The sequence below is a fragment of the Cervus elaphus genome, chromosome 4 (genome assembly GCF_910594005.1).
Source record: "Cervus elaphus chromosome 4, mCerEla1.1, whole genome shotgun sequence".
Taxonomy (NCBI): Eukaryota; Metazoa; Chordata; class Mammalia; order Artiodactyla; family Cervidae; genus Cervus; species Cervus elaphus.
Window position 1 is genome coordinate 20,115,847 of NC_057818.1, and position 12,938 is coordinate 20,128,784.

Sequence of the window (12,938 nt, forward strand, 5' to 3'; positions counted from 1 at the left end):
TGTCCAGGCTCCGATTGGCTTTGGAGGGCCGGTGGGGCCGAGCCTTCCTGGCGGAGGGTCTTGTCTGCCCCCACCTCGGGGTGGCCGGGGCTGCGTCAGGGCTCTTGCCCCAGCAGGGCTTGTGTTCTTGGGCACGCGCCGGCGTCCTGCCTCCGTGGGGAGGTGCGTGACCCAGCCCTTGGCATTTTCTGTGACTTGCCATCCCAGCACTGCCGGGTTATCAAGGGGTGGCCGGCGGCCTGTCCCTCACCTCTCTCCTCCTGCCGCGGGCATGTTTACGCTGAGCTAAAGGCAGTTGTCCATGTCCCATTGCCTAGGTTGAGGTCGCTGCTTAACTCGGCTGGGAAAGTGCAGGGTCTCTGAGGAAGCCGGCAGAAGGGTCACCCCAGGCAGGGTCTCGGAGTCAGTGTGGCCACGTCCAGCCTTTGGTGGGGTTGGGTCTTAGGGATGAGTGGGAAGTGCCAACGGTGTTTCCTTTCCTTAAAACGATCTCAGTAGCCAAGAGCTGGGAGTTGGTTTGGCTCAGTGAGCGAGGCCTTGGTATTGGAACAGCAACCAGAGAAGCAGGGTCTTCTGGAGCCCATTGGGTCCAGCCCCCTGCCTCCAGGCAGAGCTGGATTAAGGCCTGGGTTCAGTACCCCCTCCGCCTTCTCCTGGCCATGTGCGAGATGAGCAGGGGATTGAGCTAGTTTCTTGCGTCTATGAAACGGGTCACTCATGGTACCCAGCGTGCTGGGCAGTTGTAGAATTAAAGGAAGGGCTGTACATGGTGCGGCTGGCACAGAGGAGCCGCTGCCCATGCGGAGGGGTTTGTCGTTATTACTGTCACGCAGCTGTGTTTGGGGCTCTCTCGCCGTCCGGCCTTGGGTAGGAGGGTGCACGTCCTTGGAGAAGGGACCCTGGGAGGGGAGGGCGCTGGGCAGGCCGGCTGAAGGGTGTCGCTGAGGGGCCTCCCTGTGCCCTTGGGGTGGTCACAGGCTCTGGGTTTCTCAGTTATCTCCTCTGTAAAATGGCAGCACCCAGGCAGGCTCCTGGATAACTTAAAGGCCTGAAAATGCTTCCCAGGCATCCGAGACCAGCAAACTCAGGCCTCGGTGCTCCTGGCAGGGGCGAGCCCCCTTCCACTGCCCGAGGGGCCCACCAGCTCTGCCCCCGCCCTCCAAGCCCAAGCTCACTTGTGGAGTCTTCGCTCGCCCACCTGTGGCTCCTCCTGCTGTCACCTTCCAAAGAGGGGGGCCCGGTGCCCACCTGACAGCCATCAACATCCGGCTCAACCTGCCATGGCCCACGGATTTCACAAGGGGCTCCGTCACGACCGGGGCCTTGCCCAATCCCCAGTGCAGGCCTGGGGGCCGCGGCACTTCTGCTCCCCATGTGCCCCTTTCCCCACACCCCCACCCACTGCAAGCCTCTGGAAGGACAAGGTCTCAGGGTGGGGCGGGGCGCGAGCCTTGGGCAGGGGTGGGCTGAATGAGCCCTCTTTGTGGAAAGTCACCTTTTCACCAAAAGATGGCTGAAAGTCACCTCTTTGGTGACCCTTCTCCTGGTGATGCCCGGGGTGGTCCTTTCTCCCTCCGTCTGCTGATCTCTTTGATGGTCTTGCTTCATCAGCATTTTCTGAGCACTGAGGGCTATGCTGGGGGATAGACTTGAGCCCACCCTGGGTGAAGAAGGGGTGGGACGGCTGACCTTGGGCCTGGAGAAGAGGCCCGTGGGGTTCCTGCGTTCCCCTAACACACAGATCGGTCAATTCCCCCTGTCCCGTGTGCGTTCAACCCCCTTCTCCTGGCTTTTGCCCACCGCCCCCGCCATCCTTTCCCCCATCTCTAGTTCTGTCTGCTAAACCCTGGGCCTGCCCCTGACCCGGGCAGCGGCCGCAGCCATCTCTGCTTAGAGTGCGTCCCCCCTTCAACCCCCTTCTTGCCTCTCACCCCTGCCCGCTTCAGGGGTCCTTGGGGTCAGGAGAAGACAGGGGCACCAGGAGCACCTCCCCTTGCTCCCTGCTTCTCTTTGCGCTTCTGTCCGCCCACCCCCTGGACCATGAAGGAAGTTACCCCGCAGGCGTGATGGATGGAAAAGGAACAAACTGAGGCCTTTGTTGCGGGTCCCCTGGTCCTCAGACGGGATCCTGGCCCCCAGGCCCACCTCCTCTCGCTTTCTGCTGCGCTGGGCTAGGGGGGTGATGGTGGGGGTGCCCATGACCCAGGGGAGCTTGTACCACTTGTGGGTGGGGAGCCGCATAGCAGGCCTGGCTTTCAGGCATCAGGAGGCCCCCAGGGGAGATGCCAGCAGTGGTGCCACCCCTATCTTCGGGACCCAGAGGACCGGGTGAAGGCCTCTGTCTTCAGGATCCGGGCCTCCTTGCCCTTGGAAGTGGCTTAGCTCACCACCTCAGGTGCAGCCGACTTGGGTCCGGGGCTCCTGGCATCACTGGTTGGCCTAGCGGGGAGAGGGTCAGGATCCTGGGGTGCAGCCCCTCCCTAAACGGGGGGGAAACAGGCCCAGATGCTGGTGTGCTTCCCCGGGCCGAGCTGTGCTGGAGGCACGTTTCCCCTGGCCGTGCTCGGCGGTGGCTGTGGGTTTGGGCTGGCCAGTCCCTCTTCCTGCCTCAGGCTCCCCATCTTTGCAGTAGTCAGTTTGACTCTGCCTCCCACCCACCTCCCTGCCGTGCGGGCCAGGGACCCCCGGGTCTGCCCATCCCTGCTCCCCGAGCCCTACTCCTTGGCGTCTCCTTCGAGCCCCCATCTGGCTCTGGGAGGAGGAGCCCTTTGAAGTTGGCTGGAGACATTACTTTAATGGGGTCCTGGCCTAATGGGGAGGCGTCTTGTTTTGAAATACCCAGACTCCCTGGAGCCACTGCTCAGGTTCCCTGGGGAAGGGGTACCTTGGCGCCTCCCAGGCAGGCCTGGGACAGGTGCTGGCACCCTGGGATCTCTTTGCCAGTCTGCTTTCTGGCAGGGGAGTGAGAGAAGAGAGGAGCTGCCTTTTGGGGGCTGACGGCAAGTGGGGCTTTGTTGTGAGGTCTTTGTCGCAGGCACCCTAGTCCCCAGCTGCGTTCCTGCCCCGCAAGGCCCATCTCTCTCTCTCCCTCTCTCCCTCTCCCTCTCCTCCCCTCCCCCCCCCCCCCCCCCAGGCTGGAGATGATGGAGTGGGAGTGACGTCAGTTTCTCCGGCCCACCCCTCTTGTGTGGAGCCGTTCGGGCTGGCCCCACGTAACAGCACTCCCTGGGTGTAGCCTCTGGGTCAGGCCCCTGGGCCTTAGGTGCCGTCACACGTCCATCCTGCACAGGAGGAAATCGAGGCCCAGAGGGGTTATTAACGTGCCTCAGGTCACCCAGCCCCTCTGATGTGGAGCTGGGGTTCTCGCTCACTTGGTCTCAGAGCTTGTGCCTCTCGACCACTAGGCTTTCCTGGGTTCACAATTGCCTGGCCTGAAGCTGGGCCCGCGTCCACCCTGGCATTTCTTCGTGTGACCCACGTCTAGTCTCTCCCCTCCCCGCAGCGTGGGCTCACAAGAGACCCTGCACCCATCTTGTTTGTTGGCGCTCTAGCACCTCACGTGGTACCTGCTGTGGGCAGGAGCCCAGCGAGCACCTGTTGGATGGCAGTGTGGGGGCCTTGGGCTGGGGTAGAAACCGCACCGCAAGGTCAGCCCCCTTCCCCGTGAGAAGTTTCTGGATAGTATAAGGAGTTTGTATAGCCGTTAGGTCATTTCACTGCCAGGGGAGTGTGTTTGTTCCCGTCGCTCAGCTGAGAATCGGGAGACCTGAGAGGCAGGTGACCCGCCGAAGCTCATGCAGACAAGACTAGTGACACGTGGATCGGGGCCCAGGCTCCGCGGTTCAGGGCCAGCTGTTTTTGACTCAGTTCGTGAGTTTGGGGTCTGAGTGTCTCCTGTGTGCCAGGCAGTGTTGGGTCCTGAGAGCGGGGCAGTGTGTGGCCAGACATCGGCCTGGGGAGAGGCAGTGACAGGCCAGGATTTCTGTGCTGTGGTGGGAAGCGCAGGCCCTGAGTCCAGATGGGGCAGCCCTCCTGGAGGAGGGGGCCGCTCAGCCTGGCTCTGCAGGGCGGGCAGGAGTTTGCCAGGCAGAGGGAGCTGGCGGGGTGGAGAGGTAGGCAGCGCTCTTAGGCTGCCTGAGCCTTGAGACAGAAGGGTGGGGCTTGTTTGGGGAACTGAAATAAGTCAAATCTCACAGCCACAGAGGGCCTCAGGACGCACTGGAGGAGTGTGTTGGCCAGGGGTGAGTAGGATGGAGCTCATTGTCTGCGGGGTGGCAGACAGGTGTGAGGCGCCCTTGGGGAAGATCCCAGGGGAGGCTTGGGTTTGGGGAGGGGGGGAGCGCATGTGGCTGCCGTGGACCTGGGCTCCATCGCGGCGACTGCCTGTGCCCAGGGGAGCCTGGCTCTGGAAGACCAATCTGTGGAGGGAAAGGGTGGGCTAAGAACGGGGGCGCTTGGGCTCAGGAGACAGCCGTGGGGAGGGGCTCCTGAGCCCCTGTGTTGGCGGCTCCGGAAGCCAGACTGTGGTTTCAGGGGGTGTGGGGGAGGTCGGCTGGGGCTGCTTCCCTTGCAGAAGGGCTCTTCCGGGCTCCGGGCTGGGCCTTCACCAGGCAGCCCTCCCCCTTCGCCTGCCCCTCCATGTGCCCCGTTGACCTCGCCCCGTTCTCAGGAAGCCTCCAGGAAGTGGGGTCTCGGCGCCTTGGAGGAGGGCTGGGCTCTCTGGCGGGGGTCTCTGGGCAGTGACTTCGGGATCTGGTCTAGACAACAGTGCCTCTCTGGCTCTGAGGTTGCGGGGGAGGCTGTGAGCCCTGCAGGGCCTGCTGAGTTCTGTGTGGGGGTGCCTCTCCATCTGCCTGTCCCGCTAACTTCTCTAGTCACCTGAGCGAGGAGGGAGCTCAGAGGCCCTGGGGGCCTTTTCCTGCCCTGGGAGGAATCCGGCCCAGAGAGGGCTTCGAGGCAGAGCTCTTCAGGTCTCTGTGCCCTGCACGGCTTTGCTTGCGGCAGGTGGGGAGACTGAGGCAGGGGGCACTTGGAAGCAATGCACGGGAGAGGCAGGAAGTCGGGCAGGAGGGTCTCTCCTGGTTGCTGAGTGTCCTCTTCCACTTTCCCTTCCCCGGGGCGGATGGTTTCCCCAGCTGAAGACTGCCTGAGCGCAGGGTCTCCTCCAGTCTTCCCCGCACCCTACCCTGGAGGTCAAACTCAGGGCTGGCCCCCGTGTGCCCGTCCAGCCCAGCCCAGGGTCAGGTGGAGGTGGGGGAGTTGGGCCCCAGCCTCAGGGAAGCTCCCAGGCTGTCAGGAAAGGGGCGGATAGTGACCTCTGTTCATGATGCTTCTTGGGGGAAGGTCCCTGAGTTGAGATGCCGGAGTCAGCATTTCCCAAAGAGGATTCATTAGAGATTTAATGAGAAAAGAGCCTCATGAACCAAGAAGACTGGCAAGTGTTTCGCTGTGTTTATTAATTCAGCAGCCTTGCTTTCTTACTGGGCTTCTCAGAATCTTTAATTCACTAATGTGTACAACGTATCTTTGAAAGTGAAAGTGGTGGTTGTTCAGTCATGTCAGATTCTTTGCGACCCCATGGACTGTAGCCCACCATGCTCCTCTGTTCATGGAATTCTCCAGGCAAGCACACTGGAGTGGGTAGCCATTCCCTTCTCCAGGGGATCTTCCTGATCCAGGGGTTGAAACTGGGTCTCCCGCACTGCAAGCAGATTTTTGGGCTTCCCTGGTGGCTCAGTTGGCAAAGAGTCTGCCTGCAATGTGGGAGACCCAGGTTTGATCCCTGGGTTGGGAAGATCCCCTAGAGAAGGGCATGGCAACCCATTCCAGTATTCCTGCCTGGGAAATCCCGTGGACAGAGGAGCCTGGTGGGCTACAGTCCATAGGGTCGCAAGAGTCAGACATGACTGAGCGACTAAGTCCTGGGTATCTTTAGAGAGAGAGGAAGAGAATGGTGAGGCCAGCGCTGCCTGTGACCAGAGCCGGGGGTGTGTGTGGCCCCGCATGTGCGGCTCCGTGTGCATGGCTCTGAGCGTGTGCCTTTTCACGGCCTTGCGGTTGGACACATCAGGAGGTGCGGACCTGGGGTTCAGAAGGAGCCTGGGCTTGGAGTGGGCAGCTCTGAGTTCGCATCCCAGCTAGGAGGCTTTGGACAAGTAGCTTGACATCCCAGAGTTGGTTCCCCTGGCTGAAAGTCGAGTGAGAGCACCCCTAGCCCGCCCCGGGGTCAGGATGCAAGGACGTCGCTGTCTGCAGCAGATGCTCAGAGGCTGGCGGGTCAGGGACGCCCGTGGGCTGGTTTCCTGCCCTCTCTGTCTCCCCAGCGGGTTCGGGGTGTGCAGAGCGTGTCTTGAGGGAGAGGTGTTGTGTTTTATCTCCTCTTTGCAGCCCTAGAGGCCTTGGGGTGAGGACAGGACCTGGTGCTTCCTGGAGGCTTTCTGGCTCGGGCCCACCTTCCTTGACCCAATGGACAGGTGCTCTCTCGCGCCCAGCAAGGCACCGCCCAGAGAGTCCGCCTCTGTGAGGGTGACCCTGCTCGTGCCGCAGAAAGCAGCCCTGAGGGGCTGGCGCTGCTCTGTCCACTCCAGAGGCCAGGCCACTTCTGGAGCGGGCTCTCTGACCTCTTCAGTGCTGTGGCCCGTGACCGCATCCTGGCCACCTCTAGCCCTCGAGGCCCTTTCTGCCACCCTAATAGAGCTGTCCTCTTGACTTGGGCATGCCATGCCAGGTGCAGCCCCCACACTGCCTGCATCGCCGCCACTGAATCCCCTCAAAGCGCTGGGCGTTCAGAACATTATTCCCCCATTTTTTTTTTTTTTCCAGATGAGGAAACTGCAGCTCAAAAAGGATAGGTAACTTTTTCAGGGTCATGCAACTTAGACGTGATGAACATGGGGGTCCCTTTTTCTGTTTTTCTTATTTTGTTTGTGTGTGTGTGTATACTCAGTCGCTCAGTTGTGTCCACTTCTTTGAAACTTCATGAAAGTTACCAGCCAGGCTCCTCTGTCCATCGGATTTCCCAGGCAAGAATACTGATGGGGGTTGCCATTTCCTATTCCTGGGGATCTTCCTGACCCAAGGATTGAACCTGCATCTCTGCCTCTCCTGCATTGGCAGATGGATTCTTTACCACTGAGCCACCTGGGAAGCTCTTTGATTTATACACTCTAATGATGTTTGGAAAATCACGTGTACAGAGGAGCCTTGTGGGCAACACCCCAGGGGGTCACAAAGAGTCAACTAACACATACATTTATGTTTGGGGTATTCACATATGTATTTATACATCTGTGTGCACACACATATACACCCACTCTGACAAACAGGCCAGGAACACATCTATGTTAATATATTTAGAGTGTCACTTCAGTTATCAATCGCTTCATAGTGCCCTTTGAGTTTCTTCTTGATTTTTTACTTTATGTGTTTATGAAAACCCCCTTTATTGAGGTATGAGTGACATACAAAAAGCTGTGCATTTTAATTGTGTACTACTTGATAAGTTTGGAGATATGTATATACCCATGAAACTATCACCACAATCTTTGTTGTACGCCTGTCCCTCACAGCCCAAAGTTTCCTCCCCTCTTTTAATTTATCATTATTATTTTTATGCTAAGAACACACAAAATCTACCATGTTGAAAATTAAGTATTCAGTGCAGTATTGTTAATGATAGGCACTATGTATATGATAGATCTTATTTTTTTCTATTTGAAAACTTTAAAAAATTACACAAGCTATGTTATAACCATAGAAATAGAAACTGAAAATAACAAAATTTGTTCACTCTGTTAAAGCAGCAATTTTGGTGTTTCTGTGTCCTGATCCACTCCAGGCGTGACCTTCCCCGTGTGGAATTTTCACAGGATACCCTGCCATAGTAGGGCTCAAGCTGCTGCATCTTTTTGAGAGCTGCATAGTATTCTACTATAAGATTGTATTGTGATTTCTCTTCTCCAGACTGATACACACATTGCTTTCAGTCTTTCATAGTTACAAATAATGCTGCAATGAATAATCTTGTGTATAAGTCAAATTTCACACTTGTGAAAGTGTTTGTAGGATAAATTACTTGAAGTAGGTTTGCCAGGTCAAAAGGTGTGTGTGTACATTAGTGACTCAGGGAGGTACAACTAAAACGCCCGCCCCAGAGGTTGTGCTGAATCTAATGCCTGCCGGGGAGTGTCTGTTTCCCCCCAGTCTGGCCAACACAGATTTGTGAAATGCTTTGTTCTTTGCCAAGTGGATACGTAAACATGGTTTTCCATAGTATTTTTAATTTTCATTTCTCTTATTATGGGTGAAGTCAGTTTTTTTCCCCAAATGTTTAGGCGATTTGGATTGTCTTTCTGTGAACGTTCTGTTTATACTCTCCTCTCATTTTTCTATTAGGTTATTGTTCTTTTTGATTTGTAGGAACTCTTTACATATGAGGGAGATTAGCTCCTTGTGATAAAAATTGCAAATGTCTCCATAATCTCTTGCTCATCTTTTGATTTTGCTTTTGATAGCTTTTACTATGTATAAAAATTTTAATTGTAGTGAATTTATCAGTCTTTTCATTGTGGCTTTTAGGTTTCATGTCAGGTTAGAAGGGACTTAGTCACTGCAGCCTTATTTGAGAATCCTTTCATGGTTTTTTGGTCTTTGCAAATCATCCTAGTATAAATTATGACTCAAACTTTCCCTCCTCTGGGTTTTGCTAACTTTTTAAACAGGCAACTAGCAGTGCAGGAGTTAAGACTTAAACCTAAATCTTTCTTGCCATCTCCAGGACAGTGGCTACTCTGGGTCAAATCCACCATTACCGGTAGACCCACTGGGTGGGTCATGGGAAGCCCACTGTTGTGACTTCTTGGACAGGACTAGCACCACATGAGGTCTCTGAAGGCCAGCTAGACTTCCCCTTTCTGTTCTTCCTTATCAAGGGGAACGGGAACAGGAATGAAACATGGGCGTGAAAGTGTTTTAGCCTAAAGGGGGAGCCTAGTGAAGGTAGGGCTTAAAGGAATGAATCACTAACGGTGAAATTTCAGGCAAGAGTGCGGGGGAATATATAGCTGTTCTTTCCGATATGAGACCCTGGTTGAGTAGTCAGTTAATCAACACTGTTGCCTGAACACCCACTGTGTGCAGAGCCCTTTGCACACAGCTGGCGGAAGGGGGCACTGAAGTCTCTGCCTTCTGAAACTTGGGCCTGGACCCGAGTTTGCTCTCGGCCCCTGGCCTGCGTGCTGGCACGTAGAAGGTGTTGGTGAACATCTGCTGAAGCCATGAGTGCGTAAACCTCTGTCCAAATGAGTGAATGAATGGATGAACCCTTTCCGGGCAGTCCCTAACCTTCATTAGAATTGGCGCAGGAGACGGCAGACCAGATTTATTATCCCTGGCAGCTGGAGCCTTGGGGGTGTTTGTGTTTTAGAGATTGACTAGGTCATGTCTAATTCCGGAGGAGAAGTAGAAGGGCAGATTTCAGGAACAAAGAACAATTCCCTGCCCCACCCCTAGGATTAGCCCTCTGGGGCCAAGTGACAACACTTCTTTTTGTTGGGCCTAGGAGGTCTGATTTAAGTACTTCCTTTGCAAGCGGGAGAGCCATGGCCCAGATCGGGTGAGGGTCACAGAGCATGTTGGCAGAGCCGGGGGGCTGGGACACAGGTGTCCGGACCCCAAGACTGAGTGGCCGCCTGCACTCCCTGGAGGCTGGGTTGGAGTCAGCCTGGGGGTCTTGGGGAGCAGGGCTGGCTGGGGACTTAGCTTTTGGGGGATTTTGGCTTTTGCTCGTGCCTGGTGGCACTGCGGGCGGTCACCAGGAGGTGGGGAGATCAGGTAGGGGGTTGTTAGGGACTCTGCCCGCTTTGCACTCCTCTCTCTCTTGTGGGGACCTCATGGCTGGGCTTTCTCAGCTCTAGGAACTGAGCTTCCTTCTGGGCACATGTGCTGTTTTGTCCTCGCAAACTTGGCCTGTTGGCCATGAGGACCTGTGCCTCACTCTCCCCCGACCTTGGGTATCCACTTCCTGGTGAGAGCACTGAGGCCTGGAGCCTGAGAGCCTCTGCCACTCACATGGCCAGGGGCAGCGGAGCTGGGACTTGAACCCAGGCCTCCTCGCTCCCAGGCACAGATCACCTGGGGAAAGGTGTGACGCGGCAGGTGCTTCCTGTTCTGAGGGAGACCTTTTTGCCTGCTTTCACCATCTCATGCCTTAAAGCCAACCCCCCACCGCAGCCGCCCTGCCTGCTTTCTGCCAGCTTTCTGCCGGGTTCAGTTTGGCTCATCCGTTTGTCCGTCCCACAAGCACCTACCAGGGCCCAGCTGCAGGACATGGACTTAATCCCACATCAGTTTGGTGAGGCAGTGCGGGGATGTTTGAGAGGTTTTTGGAAGAACTGACAGGGACAAGCACCGGGAGAAAAGGGTAGGCAGAGGGAGGTTATTCTCCCGTACAAGCTATGGCTTGGACAGGGTTCCTGGGTGCCCCTTCGTGCTGGACTGGGCAGAGCAGCTACTGGCTTCCCCTCACAGAGCTCTGGGTCTCCTGAGGGAGGTGACGTTAACGTGATCAGGAAGCCTGCCAGTCACCCAGCGCTGGGCTGGGGGTTCTGGGCTGGGGGCTTCTGCCTGCAGCAGTATGGTCATGTGGGCAGAGCGTGGGCACAGGGACCGGTCCGAGAGGCCCAAGTGGGGCCTCTCCTCTCCTCAGGCCCTCCTGCCTGCCCTGCTTCACACCCCAAGGCCCCACTTCCCCTTTCTGGGGCCACCAGGCCCCACACAGCCGCGGGGCCTGCCAGGGCAGGGCCAGAGGAAGCCGGGCTGGGTTCCTGCCAGTGCTGCTTGGGTGAGGAAGTGGGTATCCTGTCTGTGTCTGTGAAAGCTGGGGTGGGCTAGCACTCCCCTAGGGGTGTGGTAGGGCTGGGAGGGGGCTGCCAGATCAGCCAGTTCCGCTGGGGAAGGGTTTCCTAAGCACCCAGAGGGCCAGGTCCTGCAGTCATAATTCAAGGTCCTAGCGCCCTCTCTCCAGGCTCCTCTAGCTGAGGACCCCTGCCCATCAGTATTTGACAGGAAGACCCCAGTCCTGTCTCAGTTGCAGGGAAGGGAGAAGATGGTGTGTGAGGGTAGCTCAGAGGGCTTCCTGGAGGAGGAGGCCCTCCTGGATTTTGCTGACTGTGAGGATGCTCCCTGGCATGGCTGCCTGATCTCGCCCCTGGAAGGCAGAGGGAGGTACTTTGATGGAGTCCACTTTGCCCCCCACCCTCTCTCTGGAACCTTGAAAGGGGGAGGCCTGGAAGGGGTTGGCATTTGGAGATGTTCTGGGCTCTGTGGACGTCAGTACTGTGAGGGAGATGGGCAGGACCCTGGATGGCCTGTATTCAAATCCCGGCTCTCTTTTACTAGCTGTGTGACCTCAGGCAGGTAACTGAATCTGTCTGTGCCTCAGCTGCCACATCCATAAAAGAGACACAGGAGTCTCACCTTCAGGGCGGGCATGTGGATTCAGAGAGCGCTGGGCACACAGCGAGCACGCAGTAGATTCTGTGAGGGTCTGTCCCGCTCAGCCACAGGCCCTGGGGACGCTGGGGGCTCGGAGCCCGCCAGGGCCGCTTGGGGAGCTGCTGTCAGTTTCTTCCTAGGCATACCCCTAGGCTCCCTAGCTCCTCTTGCCCCGGAGTCTCTGGCGGGTACTGGAGAAGATGCGGGGAGCATCCTGCCTCCTGCAGCCTTGGGCCCCCGGCTGCTCCGGTCAGTCACGGACCTGGTGGCCGAGGTATGAGACCAGGTAGGGAAGGGGAGGGTTCCCCAGAGGAGGTCTCAGCCAGGACTGGTTGCATCTCGGGCCTACTCCCACCTCTGAACCGACTTCTTTTGACTTGGATCCTCAAGGGGCCATGAGGGCTTTCCAGACACAGCACACTGGGGCAGGGGGCCTAGCACGGACCTTGGGACTCAGTTGCAAGTGCCAGAAGCTCAGTCTGGCTTCAGCCATGGTGGGGGTGTGGGGGGGCATTGATTGTCCCTTGTGAGTCAGTCTCTTGGGGTTGCTTGAGCCTCTGACAGAGCTGGACCTGCGGGCCCTGGGGCTGTATTCAGGGCTCTGTCTCTCTCCAGTTCTCCACGTGAGCTTGTCACATCTGTCACTGTATGGCTCCCTGATGCAGAGAGAGCAACAGCAGAAGTCCCATCGAGGACTTTCACTGGTTTTGGTGCCATGTCCATCTCAGGTGGCGCTAGTGGTAAAGAACCCACCTGCCAGTGCAGGAGATGTAAGGGATGCAGGTTTGATCCCTGGGTCGGGAAGATCCCTTGGAGGAATGCATGGCAACCCACTCCAGTATTCTTGCCCGGAGAATCCAGGGACAGAGCAGCCTAGAGCAGTCCATGGGGTCACACAGATTTGGACACGACTGAAATGACTTAGCACGCATGCACACACCATCCTTAAACCAGTCGCTGGGGCTTGGGAGAGACTATGCTGATGAGCCAGACCTGGGTCACATGGCCCCTGAACTGGGGGCTGGGGCACCTAACAGAGGCAGGAAACACCCTCCCACTGGACCCTTGGGGGTCCCCCTCCTTTGTGAGAAAGGGTTGCTCCCCCGCCAGCGTTGCTGTGAGGTGGGAGTGACAGTGAGGGAAACCTGGGACTCGAGCCCCTCCAGATAATGGGGTCTCGAGATCTCTGCTATAGGTGTCCGTGGAGTTCACACAGGACCCGGGGGGTGGGGGTGACGGGGTGCAGGGGGAGGGGGCAGGGGCGGGCCTGGCTTGACCTAAGGTCAGACTTACAGCCAGAGCAGTGCCTGGTGCTGGAGAAACCTCCCTGAGAGGGGATGAGCTTCCCGTCACAAGGCCTGAGAGCTGAGGTTGCAGAAACGCTTGTTAGAGATGCGGCAGGAGTTCACCCAGGGGCTCAGAGAGGCCCCCGAGTTTCCCAAACT

At 57.2% G+C, this 12,938-nt stretch overlaps 1 protein-coding gene across 6 annotated transcripts in view; it reads left to right on the plus strand.

Moving 5' to 3' along the window:
* The window catches only part of ADCY7 (adenylate cyclase 7), a 61,826-nt gene that overhangs the window by 15,525 nt on the left and 33,363 nt on the right, over positions 1-12,938 (plus strand). Inside the window, exon 1 of one of the 6 annotated variants that reach the window (XM_043898414.1) lies at positions 4,140-4,241. The exons of the other annotated variants lie outside the window; for them this stretch is intronic. The gene's annotated coding sequence lies outside the window, so the exon portion shown is untranslated. Of the gene's footprint in view, positions 1-4,139; positions 4,242-12,938 lie in introns of those variants that run through there. 6 annotated transcript variants of the gene reach the window in all.